This window comes from Mustela nigripes, chromosome 1 (genome assembly GCF_022355385.1).
Source record: "Mustela nigripes isolate SB6536 chromosome 1, MUSNIG.SB6536, whole genome shotgun sequence".
Lineage (NCBI taxonomy): Eukaryota > Metazoa > Chordata > Mammalia > Carnivora > Mustelidae > Mustela > Mustela nigripes.
The window spans coordinates 40,153,389-40,161,803 of NC_081557.1; the positions used below are offsets into that span (position 1 = coordinate 40,153,389).

At 44.0% G+C, this 8,415-nt stretch overlaps 1 protein-coding gene across 4 annotated transcripts in view; it reads left to right on the top strand.

The window, feature by feature from the left end:
* The first annotated feature begins 4,807 nt into the window (after positions 1-4,807).
* ZBED5 (zinc finger BED-type containing 5) overlaps positions 4,808-8,415 on the top strand; it is a 6,264-nt gene continuing 2,656 nt past the window's right edge. For 3 of the 4 annotated variants that reach the window (XM_059408177.1, XM_059408187.1, XM_059408205.1), the window contains exons 1-2: positions 4,808-5,760; positions 7,580-7,694. The gene's annotated coding sequence lies outside the window, so the exon portion shown is untranslated. The other variant, XM_059408197.1, reaches the window with a different exon arrangement.

The window sequence follows — 8,415 nt, forward strand, 5'->3', positions numbered from 1 at the left end:
TGGGACTTCATCAAAATCAAAAGCTTCTGCACAGCAAAGGAAACAGTCAACAAAACAAAGAGGCAACCCATGGAATGGGAGAAGATATTTGCAAATGACAGTACAGACAAAAGGTTGATATCCAGGATCTAGAGTAAACTCCTCAAACTCAACACACACAAAACAGACAATCATAATCAAAAAATGGGCAGAAGATATGAACAGACCCTTCTCCAATGAAGACATACAAATGGCTATCAAACACATGAAAAAATGTTCATCATCACTAGCCCTCAGGAAGATTCAAATTAAAACCACATTGAGATACCACTTTACACCAGTTAGAATGGCCAAAATTAACAAGACAGGAAACAACATGTGTTGGAGGGGATGTGGAGAAAGGGGAACCCTCTTACACTGTTGGTGGGAATGCAAGTTGGTGCAGCCTCCTTGGAGAACAGTGTGGAGATTCCTCAAGAAATTAAAAATAGAACTTCCCTATGACCCTGCAATTGCACTCCTGGGTATTTACCCCAAAGATACAGATGTAGTGAAAAGAAAGGCCATCTGTACCCCAATGTTTATAGCAGCAATGGCCACGGTTGCCAAACTATGGAAAGAGCCAAGATGCCCTTCCATGGACGAATGGATAAGGAAAATGTGGTCCATATACACTATGGAGTATTATGCCTCCATCAGAAAGGATGAATACCCAACTTTTGTATCCACATGGACAGGACTGGAAGAGATTATGCTGAGTGAAATAAGTCAAGCAGAGAGAGTCAATTATCATATGGTTTCACTTATTTGTGGAGCATAACAAATAGCATGGAGGACATGGGGAGTTAGAGAGGAGAAGGGAGTTGGGGGAAATTGGAAGGGGAGGTGAACCATGAGAGACTATGGACTCTGAAAAACAATCTGAGGGGTTTGAAGGGGTGGGGGGGTGAGAGGTTGGGGTACCAGGTGGTGGGTATTATAGGGGCACGGATTGCATGGAGCACTGGGTGTGGTGAAAAAATAATGAATACTGTTATGCTGAAAATAAATAAATTTAATTTTAAAAAAAACACACCACATTGAGATACCACCTTATACCAGTTAGAATGGCCAAAATTAGCAAGACAGGAAACAACGTGTGTTGGAGGGGATGGGGAGAAGGGGAACCCTCTTACACTGTTGGTGGGAATGTAAGTTGGTGCAGCCACTTTGAAGAACAGTGTGGAGATTCCTCAAGAAATTAAAAATAGAGCTTCTCTATGATCCTGCAATTTCATGACTGGGTATTTACCCCAAAGATACAGATGTAGTGAAAAGAAGGGCCATCTGTACCCCAACGTTTATAGCAACAATGGCCACAGTCACCAAACTGTGGGAAGGACCAAGATGCCCTTCAACGGACGAATGGATAAGGAAGATGTGGTCCATATACACTACGGAGTGTTATGCTTCCATCAGAAAGGATGAATACCCAGCTTTTGTATCAACATGGACGGGACTAGAAGAGATTATGCTGAGTGAAATATGTCAAGCAGAGAGAGTCAATTATCATATGGCTTCACTTATTTGTGGAGCATAACAAATAACATGGAGGACATAGGGAGATGGAGAGGAGAAGGGAGTTGAGGGAAATTGGAAGGGGAGGTGAACCATGAGAGACTATGGACTCTGAAAAACAATCTGAGGGTTTTGAAGGGGCAGGGGGTGGGAGGTTGGGGAAGCCAGGTGGTGGGTACTATGGAGGGCACATATTACATGGAGCACTGGGTGTGGTGCAAAAACAATGAATTCTGTTACACTGAAAAGAAATTAAAAAAAAAAAAAAAAGATTCTCTTCAGCTCTAAAGTTTTATGTTTCTATACCATCATAGAAGAGAATTAGTGAGTCACTGAAGATAATAAAACATAGAATATTGGTATACAAAACCAATTAAATGGAGAAAGACTGGAAGCCAGCAAGACTGTAGTAAAAATTTAGAAGGAACATTTCTGGAGCAATGGAGGGAAGGGAATGCACCTAAGCAACATTCGAAGAAAATAACAATTTTTTATTAACATATAATGTATTATTAGCCCCAGGGGTACAGGTCTGTGAATCGTCATGTTTACACAGAAAGTAACAATTTGATGTCTGTATATATGGAGTATGAAGGTAAGTCAAGAGTGGCTAGACCCAGGACCCTGAGATCATGACCTCAGCCGAAGGCAGCAGCTTAACCCACTGAGCCACCCAGGCGCCCCGGTGAAATCTTTATAAGCACCCATGTAACTCTTGTAAATATAATACCAATAAATCAATCTCTTACATATGGTCATTAAATTCTCTTAAGTGTTTCATACATCTTAAAAGTTGACAAAATACACATCACAATAATGATAACTTTCACAAAAATAATGAAAACTGTACTAATTTATCACCTTTATAATAAAGGTTATACACAGTGCCAGACATGGAGATGTACTACTGAGATCCTTTTTTAAGAAGGACTTGCTGGGGCGCCTGGGTGGCTCAGTGGGTTAAGCCGCTGCCATCGGCTCAGGTAATGATCTCAGGGTCCTGGGATCGAGTCCCACATCGGGGGAGGGAGCCTGCTTCCTCCTCTCTCTCTCTCTCTGCCTGCCTCTCTGCCTACTTGTGATCTCTCTCTGTCAAATAAATAAATAAAATCTTTAAAAAAAAAAAAAGAAGGACTTGCTGCCCTGCTCAGGAGCAAGTGTAAGATCAGCAGATGGGCCCCAGCTCTCAGCTCACTCAGGCCTGCCTTGGCTGCCATCTTCCCCAGCCAGGGCAGCCCATATATACTGAAGGATGGAGGAGTATGATGGGCAGGGGGTGGGACACTGACCTACATTACTGGTTCCAGAGCTTCCTGTCTCATCACACACTTCTGGTAAACCTAACTGCAAAGCGGGACGCCTGGGTGGCTCAGTTGGTTGGACGACTGCTTTCTGCTCAGGTCGTGATCCCGGAGTCCCGGGATTGAGTCCCGCATCGGGCTCCCATCTCCACGGGGAGTCTGCTTCTCTCTCTGACCTTCTCCTCGCTCATGCTCTCTCTCACTGTCTGTCTCTCAAATAAATAAATAAAATATTAAAAAAAAAAAAAAAACCTAACTGCAAAGCAAATTAACTCATGCAACCAAAACAAATAGAATTGCTATCTCAGACCTCTATAGCAACAGGAGCTGCAAATTTGGGGTATCAGTTGAAATTCTTGCCACTGCTTCCAGTGATGATTTTACTTGAGCCCCATGCAACAAACGGAGTTCCTTTTTAACAATAAGGCTCTACCTACTTACCCAATATTTTTCTATAGTCTTATTCACAATAGTTTTCTAATGCGAGTTTGCAAGTGCATTTGCACAAACACCATCTAGACCCACAGGGTTATAGTTCCTACAACCAGCATTGCACGTAACCTAAGCTCTGGTACCAATTAGATTTGGGAACTTGAGCAAGTTATTATCAATCTGCTCAATTTCCTTATCCGTAAAATAGGAACAATCATCTGATAGGGTTGTTGTGTGTGAAAAGTAAATGAGTTAATTAACCTTAAAAAGTGTGCAGAACAGCCCCTGGCTTGTACTATGTACTCAGTAAATGTTAGCTATTATCATTATTGGTCTGAGTACTACATTGTTTATATATATTCTAAGCTGACTCATTGACCCACATTACATGATAATTTATTGACTAAGCAATTACAGAAAAAAAAACTCTTATGTTTCAAGTCCTTAATTATCAGACTCTTCAGATGTTTAAGACATAGGTTAAGTCCTAGACTTTAGTTGAACTTGTTTAAGTGCTATTTTTCCCATCAACTGAATGTTTTAGATTTTCTCAGTTCTTGAAGATGGAAACCAGATGTGAAGATTAAATGGAGAACTTATATGTAAAAGTTTATTCTGAAATATAAAACATATAAAATTATGGGATACTCTTCCAATGTTATTATCGAGTTAGACAACTCCTGCAATGACAAAAGGAAACTCTTTGCTCTTAAAATAGACCTGCATCGCCCTTCCCAAAAATGATTCCCACCTTTTTTTTTTTAAGATCTTATTTTTTTTGAAAGAGAGAGAGAGAGAGCGCACAAGTTGGCAGAGCGGCAGGCAGAGCAAGGAGCCCAATACAAGAATCAATCCCAAGACACTGGGATCATGACCTGAGCCAAAGAAAGCCACTTACCGACTGAGCCACCGAGGTGTCGCTGATCCCCATCCTACCTTTGACCATAAAGTTCAAACTTGAAACTTTGATTATTTGATTTCACAGAAATAATTTTTTTTTAATAATGAAGATACACGGATAGCTTGTTATAGGTTAAAAATCTGAAGACGCTGAATTGGCTTTAAAATATTTAGGACCAAATGCTGTCTTCTATTATCGTCCAGGGAGATCATCTACACCGTCCTCCTGAAAATTTTAAGGGGTGGGCTTCTTCCTACGCCTAAGAGATTTGTTCACATATGGAAGAAGCGTGTTTAAGAAAAACAGAAGCCGCCCTTGCTTTTGACCACAAGCCGGGGATTTTGTCTTTGAGAGCAGTGCCTGAAAACATGACCCAATATTCACTTAGCTATTTTCAGGGGCCGACAAAGGCAAAAATATTACAGCGGGACCTACTGTTCAATGCTACTCGTACTTAAACAAATTACTCCTAGACGCGTATATATTTTAAGCGGCCAATTTGGAAAACCCAGCTTCTGGTCTCCACGACAGATCGCCAAGGGAGAAATAACACAGCCCGCAACCTCTGCTATGCTGTCTTTCCTAACAGCGGAGGGGCGTGGGAGAGCAGCAGGCTTAAAGCGCCCGAATGCTGCAGAGAGCAGACGGTGTAGTCCTGCGGGCCGGTCGGCGCGTGCAGGCGGCCTAAGGCCCCCTCCCGGAGGGTGCCAAGCGACCCGCCGTAGGACACAGCGGAGACGCCGCTATCCCTACACACTCCTACACGGCAGCCCCGATTGCATCCGGGGTCACCCGGGAGCTCCGGCGCGAGGCTCAGCTCGCCTGAGAGCCCCCTCCACAGGAGCGTCGGGAGGGACGGGGAAAGAAGGCGTCTCCAGCCCCACTCCAGAAGGAAAACCTGGGAGAAAGGGGGCGGCTGCGAAACCTGAGCCTAGGGTGCGGCTCGGAAAACAAAGAGGTCGTGAAAGCAGCCGCAGTCGCGGTTCCGCGCGCTCCTAGGGATAACTGCGAATCACACAAATCGCCGCCGCTTGGGCAGAACGCCAGTGCTACAAGCATGCAGATTCCTGGAGGCCAGTCCAGCCTAATGGGACAATTAACTCTGTCTGGCAGTACCCGGGAACCTGCATTCTAAACAAGCAACCGGGCTACAAGGAACCCAGGGAAGTTTGAAAACAATCGCTTCACGTCCTGCACCAGCGGAGACACCCCGCTCGCCCGAACCCAGCACCACCGCGGCCGCCGAGGCGCGCATCAACCGAGCTTGGTCCTTTCCTTTGGTCCCGCCCCACTGCTCCGCGTGGATTGGTGGCGGAGAGCAGCTCTGGAGCTGATTGGGCGGTAGAGGAGTCGCTCGTGGAGACCGTAGTTCGTCTGCTCCAGAGTGCTAAATTTATCTTCAGAGGAACGACCGCGCCAGCCGCGAAGCGGATCTCTATGGAGGTGGCATAGGCGGTATCCCCGAGCTGAGAGCATCACCCTGTCCCCGAATCCTTCCTCCCTCTGTTTTGTTTTTCAGTCCCCCCTCCCTCCCTCTCCCCTTCCAGTCCGCGACGACTGGCTCTTGACCCTGTTCAGGCCTCGGTGAAGGTGAGGACCAGGGCCGCCACGGCGGCTGAGCGGTGCGCTCTGAAATGGCTGCTGCCTTGAGCTGTTTAAAATGGCGGCCGCAGACTCAGCTGGGGACCGCGGCGCAGCCCAGCAGCCCAGCCGCAGCGAAGACCGGTCTCCATCACTGATGGAGGTGACGTAGAGAGATAGTGTTGGGTGCTGAGGAAACCGCCCGGGGACGCGAGAGAAGAGTTTTGGAGGCGAGGGTGGGCGAGCCCCCAGATGTGGCGGGTCTGCTGGCAGCGCGCACCTGTGACAAGGAGGCGTAGCTGGCCCAGGCAGCACATCGAAGTGACCGTTTAAAGAAGCATGTAGGTGCTGGAAAGGGCAACCGCCCCCACCTTTGCCTGGGCTTTCTGACTGGACTGCGCTCTTAACCCGGCCCTCCTGTCCCTGAGGGTGGTGTTCATAGCTGGAACAGCCCGAAGGTGGGGGTGAAGGGATGGTGTTACCTGTCAGTTTAACCCAGAGAAGAGACAAAAGAACAGGGTTTCTCCCCACCCCCCAACGCCTGCCAGCCTTTTCGGGTAATGGAATAGAAACTTGACTCTCGAGGGAGTCTAGACTCTTTGTCCTCGAGAGATTCGGGAAAGCACCTCTAGAAGAGGTGGGGATGAGGCCTTCCGTGAGGAAAACAAAGCTTCTTACTCCATTGTGTCCTCCTCGGGTAGCCAGGGAGAGGGCTTCTAACCCCAACCAGCAGCTCCACGAAGTTCTCTGTTGTTAAATTAAAATCGGGTTGTGGAAATGAGAATCTACTGCTCTTTTGCTCCCAGTAATGGAGTAGGGCTTTCTGCTGCTGCAGTTTGAAACCCTCGACTGTCTGGCAGTTGTAATCCATTTCTCTCTGCCACCCGTTAGTGCTTGGGAAATTTATTCAGGCACACACAAGGAATGGCTAGGTGCGTGGGCTCTGCAGCGCCAACTTTTTGGGTTCTTTTCTTAGTTCTTCACTTACAAGATGTATTAAGTTAGCACATGACTTCTCAGTCTATTCATCTCTTAAATTTGGTCAATACTAGTCCCTGACTCTCGAGTTTAAGGCTTAAATGAGATAATCTATATGAGGGATCTAGCAGTTACAAGCATAGTAAACAATGATCATTCTATAAACATTAGTAACCTAACAGGAAATTGGTTGAGGGGACAAAAAGGGTTATAGCAAAAATGTGTACTTCATACAACACTTCCCGGTATAACTCTATTTTAGATTACTTTCAATGCTTGGTTTTAGAGACATTAAAATGTGACCACTTTTAAAATTAGCTTTAGTTTTTGAAAGTGTTACATGTTTCTGTGAAGTCAGTGGTTGGGAGGGTGTCTCAAAACGATGAAAGAAAAAGAGTATTAAGTGAAATGAAAATATTAGCATTTTTACTGTGCTAGGCTTCTTCTGTTTCAGTCCACTGCATTGCAGTGATTGCCTGGATCTAAAATAAATTGTAATGAAGGATCATCTTAGGGGTTAGCACAGTATTTAGGATATAGAATTCGGTGTCCTGCAAAACTTTGAACTGCGTTTGTGTGTCTTTAATATAGTTTATCAAGATAGTCACTAGTCCTGGTAGGAGGCTTCAGATGTATAATAATATCCATAGTGAATGTATCTAGTGGCAGTAAGTATCCAGAAGCTAAAAGCTATATGCCATGAGAAGGGGTTGATAAATTATAGCCCATGCTGTCTGTTTTTGTAAGTAGAGATTTACTGGACCACAGGTGTGTCCATTCTTTTTGTATTATCTATGTCTGCTACTAGTTCTGCTTTTACAGTGTCTAATTTTAATTTTTCTCATTCTAGGCTTTTGGTTACTCCCTTTCCACCCCATCCCTTAATTTTATTCTTTTGAAGAGTCTGCATGTCAAGCTGCCAAGGTGGAGAGTGTGATTGCAGAAGGGAGTACTTCTCATTTCAGGTATCTTACCATCTAGCTATTAATAGGAAAACCATTTGCTGTAGGATGTGACATGAAAATTCAAACCTTACTCTGTAGCCAAATCATAAAATAGGATTCAAAAGCAGATATATTTGGATATACACTAAATATGTATGCCTTAGCCTACAAAGTTACTAGTCATCTTTAAAGGATTTAAAATTTGCATTACCCTTCTTTTAATTATGATTTTAAAAACTGTATGAGGAATAAACCTATTAAAATAAGAGTTTATTTTTTCTAGGTCCTGGTAAAGTCTTCACCTATAGTATAACAGAATGTACTATAATAGAATAATCAGTAAAATATACATTACTTTCAATGAGTATTAATTTGGATGATATAAGTATTTATGTGATTTTAATTCCATAGAATTAGTAGCTTGCTTTTGGTCTACATTGTATTTTTCAGAGTTAGCACAGTATTTAGGATATAGAATTCGGTGTCCTGCAAAACTTTGAACTGCGTTTGTGTGTCTTTAATATAGTTTATCAAGATAGTCACTAGTCCTGGTAGGAGGCTTCAGATGTATAATAATATCCATAGTGAATGTATCTAGTGGCAGTAAGTATCCAGAAGCTAAAAGCTATATGCCATGAGAAGGGGTTGATAAATTATAGCCCATGCTGTCTGTTTTTGTAAGTAGAGATTTACTGGACCACAGGTGTGTCCATTCTTTTTGTATTATCTATGTCTGCTACTA